This window comes from Triticum aestivum, chromosome 3A (genome assembly GCF_018294505.1).
Source record: "Triticum aestivum cultivar Chinese Spring chromosome 3A, IWGSC CS RefSeq v2.1, whole genome shotgun sequence".
In the NCBI taxonomy this organism is placed as follows: Eukaryota; Viridiplantae; Streptophyta; class Magnoliopsida; order Poales; family Poaceae; genus Triticum; species Triticum aestivum.
This window is the reverse complement of record NC_057800.1, coordinates 659926696-659932695: the sequence shown is the minus strand read 5'-3', so window position 1 is coordinate 659932695 and position 6000 is coordinate 659926696.

The following is a 6000-nucleotide window of genomic DNA, read 5'->3' as shown; positions in this document are numbered from 1 at the left end:
TTACATACTGAAAGCACCGCTAGGTGTACCACCTGCGCCAGCAACTGCAGACATTGTGAATGTCTGGCAGTCACGTGTTGATGACTACTCAATAGTTCAGTGTGCCATGCTTTACGGCTTAGAACCGGGACTTCAACGACATTTTGAATGTCATGGATCATATGAGATGTTCCAGGAGTTGAAGTTAAAAGAATGCCCGGATTGAGAGATATGAAGTCTCCAATAAGTTCTATAGCTGCAAGATGGAGGAGAATAGTTCTGTCAGTGAGCATATACTCAAGATGTGTGGGTACTGCAATCACTTGATTCAATTGGGAGTTAATCTTCCGGATGATAGCGTCATTGACAGAATTCTTCAATCACTGCCACCAAGCTACAAAAGCTTCGTGATGAACTATAACATGCAAGGGATGGATAAGATGATTCCCGAGCTCTTCGCAATGCTAAAGCCTGCGGAGGTAGAAATCTAGAAGGAGCATCAAGTGTTGATGGTCAATAAGACCACCAGTTTCAAGAAAAAGGGGAAAGGGAAGAAGAAGGGGAACTTTAAGAAGAACAGCAAGCAAGTTGAAACTCAAGAGAAGAAACCCAAGTCTGGACCTAAGCCTGAGATTGAGTGCTTGTACTGCAAGCGGACTGGTCACTTCAAGCGGAACTGCCCAAGTATTTGGCGGATAAGAAGGATGGCAAGGTGAACAAAGGTTTATGTCATATACATGTTATTGATGTGTACCTTACCAGAGCTCGCAGTAGCACCTAGGTATTTGATACTGGTTTTGTTACTAATATTTGCAACTCAAAACAGGGACTATGGATTAAGCGAACACTGGCCAGGGACGAGGTAACGATGCGTGTGGGAAACGGTTCCAAATTCGATGTGATCGTCGTCGGCACACTACCTCTACATCTACCTTCGGGATTAGTATTAGACCTAAATAATTGTTATTTGTTGCCAGCGTTGAGCATGAACATTATATCTGGATCTTGTTTGATGCGAGATGGTTATTCATTTAAATCAGAGAATAATGGTTGTTCTATTTATATGAGTAATATCTTTTATGGCCATGCACCCTTGAAGAGTGGTCTATTTTTGAGGAATCTCGATAGTAGTGATACACATATTCATAATGTTGAAGACAAAAGATGCAGAGTTGATAATGATAGTGCAACTTATTTGTGGCACTGCCGTTTAGGTCATATCGGTGTAAAGCGCATGAAGAAACTCCGTACTGATGGACTTTTGGAACCACTTGATTATGAATCACTTGGTACTTGCGAACCGTGCCTCATGGGCAAGATGACTAAAATGTCGTTCTCCGTAACTATGGAGAGAGCAAATGATTTATTGGAGATCATACATACTGATGTATGTGGACCAATGAATATTGAGGCTCGCGGCGGGTATCGTTATTTTCTCACCTTCATAGATGATTTAAGCAGATATGGGTATATCTACTTAATGAAACATAAGTCTGAAACATTTGAAAAGTTCAAAGAATTTCAGAGTGAAGTTGAAAATCATCATAACAAGAAAATAAAGTTTCTATGATCTGATCGTGGAGGAGAATATTTGAGTTACAAGTTTGGTTTACATTTGAAACAATGCAGAATAGTTTTGCAACTCACGCCACCCGGAACACCACAGCATAATGGTGTGTCCGAACGTTGTAATTGTACTTTACTAGATATGGTGCGATCTATGATGTCGCTTACTGATTTACCGCTATCATTTTGGGGTTATGCTTTAGAGACGACCGCATTCACTTTAAATAGGGCACCATCGAAATACGTTGAGACGACGCCTTATGAACTGTGGTTTGGCAAGAAACCAAAGTTGTCATTACTTAAAGTTTGGGGCTGCGGTGCTTATGTGAAAAAGCTTCAATCTGATAAGCTCGAACCTTAATCGGAGAAATGTGTATTCATAGGATACCCAAAGGAGACTGTTGGGTACACCTTCTATCACAAATCCGAAGGCAAGACATTCGTTGGTAAGAATGGATCATTTCTAGAGAAGGAGTTTCTCTCGAAAGAAGTGAGTGGGAGGAAAGTAGAACTTGATGAGGTAACCATACCTGCTCCCTTATTGGAAAGTAGTTCATCACAGAAACCGGTTCATGTGACGTCTATACCAATTAGTGAGGAAGTTAATGATGATGATCATGAAACTTCAGATCAAGTTGTTACTGAACCTGGTAGGTCAACCAGAGTAAGATCCGCACGAGAGTGGTACGGTAATCTTGTTCTGGAGGTTTTGTTACTAGACCATGATGAACCTACGAACTATGAAGAAGCGATGGTGAGCCCAGATTCCGCAAAATGGCTTGAGGCCATGAAATCTGAGATGTGATCCATGTATGAGAACAAAGTGTGGACTTTGGTTGACTTGCCCAATGATCAGCAAGCCATTGAGAATAAATGGATCTTCAAGAAGAAGACTAACGTTGATGGTAATATTACTGTCTATAAAGCTCGACTTGTTGCGAAAGGTTTTCGACAAGTTCAAGGGATTGACTACGATGAGACCTTCTCACCCGTAGCGATGCTTAAGTCTGTCCAAATCATGTTAGCAATTGCCGCATTTTATGATTATGAAATTTTGCAAATGGATGTAAAAACTGCATTCCTGAATGGATTTCTGGAAGAAGAGTTGTATATGATGCAACTGGAAGGTTTTGTCGATCCAAAGGGAGCTATCAAAGTGTGCAAGCTCCAGCGATCCATTTATGGACTGGTGCAAGCCTCTCGGAGTTGGAATAAATGCTTTGATAGTGTGATCAAAGCATTTGGTTTTGTACAGACTTTTGGAGAAGCCTGTATTTACAAGAAAGTGAGTGGGAGCTCTGTAGCATTTCTGATATTATATGTGGATGACATATTGCTGATTGGAAATGATATAGAATTTCTGGATAGCATAAAGGGATACTTGAATAAGAGTTTTTCAATGAAAGACCTCGGTGAAGCTGCTTATATATTGGGCATCAAGATCTATAGAGATAGATCAAGACGCTTAATTGGACTTTCACAAAGCACATACCTTGACAAAGTTTTGAATAAGTTCAAAATGGATCAAGCAAAGAAAGGGTTCTTGCCTGTGTTACAAGGTGTGAAGTTGAGTAAGACCCAATGTCCGACCACTGCAGAAGATAGAGAGAAGATGAAAGATGTTCCCTATGCTTCAACCATAGGCTCTGTCATGTATGCAATGTTGTGTACCAGACCTGATGTGTGCCTTGCTATAAGTCTAGCAGGGAGGTACCAAAGTAATCCAGGAGTGGATCACTGGACAGTGGTCAGGAACATCCTGAAATACCTAAAAAGGACTAAGGATATGTTTCTCATTTATGGAGGTGACAAAGAGCTCATTGTAAATGGTTATGGTGAGGCAAGCTTTGACACTGATCTGGACGATTCTAAATCGCAAACCGGATACGTGTTTACATTGAACGGTGGAGTTGTTAGTTGGTGCAGTTCTAAACAAAGCGTCGTGGTGGGATCTACGTGTGAAGCGGAGTACATAGCTGCTTTGGAAGTAGCAAATGAAGGAGTCTGTATGAAGGAGTTCATATCCGATCTAGGTGTCATACCTAGTGCATCGGGTCCAATGAAAATCTTTTGTGACAATACTGGAGCAATTGCCTTGGCGAAGGAATCCAGATTTCACAAGAGAACCAAGCACATCAAGAGACGCTTCAGTTCCATCCGGGATCTAGTCCACGTGGGAGACATAGAAATTTGCAAGATACATACAGATCCGAATGTTGCAGACCCGTTGACTAAGCCTCTTCCACGAGCAAAACATGATCAACACCAAGACTCCATGGGTGTTAGAATCCTTACTGTGTAATCTAGATTATTGACTCTAGTGCAAGTGGGAGCCTGAAGGAAATATGCCCTAGAGGCAATAATAAAGTTATTATTTATTTCCTTATATCATGATAAATGTTCATTATTCATGCTAGAATTGTATTAACCGGAAACATGATACTTGTGTGAATACATAGACAAACAGAGTGTCACTAGTATGACTCTACTTGACTAGCTCGTTGATCAAAGATGGTTATGTTTCCTAGCCATAGACATGAGTTGTCATTTGATTAACGGGATCACATCATTAGGAGAATTATATGATTGACTTGACCCATTCCGTTAGCTTAGCACTCGATCGTTTAGTATGTTGCTATTGCTTTCTTCATGACTTATACATGTTCCTATCATTATGAGATTATGCAACTCCCATTTACCGAAGGAACACTTTGTGTGCTACCAAACGTCACAACGTAACTGGGGGATTATAAAGGTGCTCTACAGGTGTCTCCGAAGGTACTTGTTGGGTTGGCGTATTTCGAGATTAGGATTTGTCACTCCGATTGTCGGAGAGGTATTTCTAGGACCACTCGGTAATGCACATCACTTAAGCCTTGCAATCATTGCAACTAATGAGTTAGTTGCGGAATGATGTATTACGAAACGAGTAAAGAGACTTACCGGTAACAAGATTGAACTAGGTATTGAGATACCGACGATCGAATCTCGGGAAAGTAACTTACCGATGACAAAGGGAACAACGTATGTTGTTATGCGGTCTGACCGATAAAGATCTTCGTAGAATATGTGGGAGCCAATATGAGCATCCAGGTTCCGCTATTGGTTATTGACCGAAGACGTGTCTCAGTCATGTCTACATAGTTCTCGAACCCGTAGGGTCTGCACGCTTAAAGTTTCGATGATGGTTATATTATGAGTTTATGAGTTTTGATGTACCGAAGGTTGTTCGAAGTCTCGGATGTGATCATGGACATGACGAGGAGTCTCGAAATGGTCGAGACATGAAGCTTGATATATTGGAAGCCTATATTTGGATATCGGAAATGTTCCGGGTGAAATCAGGATTTTACCGGAGTACCGAGGGGTTACCGGAACCCCCCGGGGGCTTAATGGGCCATAGTGGTCCTTAGTGGAGAAGAGGAGAGGCGGCTAGGCTGTCAGGACCGGATTTTCGGGATATCAATTTCCCAAAAAAATTGGTCCTTGTGCTCACCAGCCCCAGGATTACTGTTAGCTGATGAGGCACCAACTTGATAGAGAAATTCCAAGCAAAATACAAAATATGTAGTACAATACCATTCTGGCCTATGAGTACAACATAAGGTTTCTAGTGGCTGCTGGCGGAAGCGGTTTGTGGTTCATCAGTGTCTATGGGACTCCATTTCCCACAGGAACAGCTGACCTGGATAACTCCTATCTCCGCGAGGCTGCTATCACCATTGCGTAGGTTCCGGGGATGTCATCGCAACGCTCCTCTCCATGCAAGAAATCTGGCCAAGAAAATAGCCAGGGACAAGCCAGTGAGTACTTTGAATGTACTCGCAAACATTATGAACACATGTATAATATAACAAATGATAATCATGCTCTGAAATATTCTATGATCACAATGTCAGTCACAAAATAAAAATCCATGATGCACACAAGCAGGTTATTCATATACAACATGAATATGCAATAAGGGAGTAGAAATAGAATGCACCAATCGGGTGTCTGAAGAGACGCCTCGAAAGGATAATAATAACAAGCATGCCACAGTCGGGCGTCTGAGCGACACCACATAAAGGGCTTATAAGTAATTTAAATAACAAGCATGCCACAGTCGGGCGTCTGAGCGACACCACATAAAGGGCTTATAAGAGAATAATCATAGTAAATATCCAGGGGGTAGAACCGTCCCAGGGATACTCAATAATTCAAATATTACCAATGGTTAGGCTATAGTAATAATATTCATAATCATCATATGTCCCAAGTCATGATCAATGTTCTGGCTTAGCAATTTTTCCTCCGAAGACCGACACTAAGACCGACACTTGACCCATCCCAGACTGTAGTCCTTAACCATGGACACAGCTATTCAAATAGATATAATCTCTGCAGAGGGTGTACTCTTTACCAACGAGTAACGGATTCCTTTAGTCCATCGGGACTAATTCCATCTATGGTCTT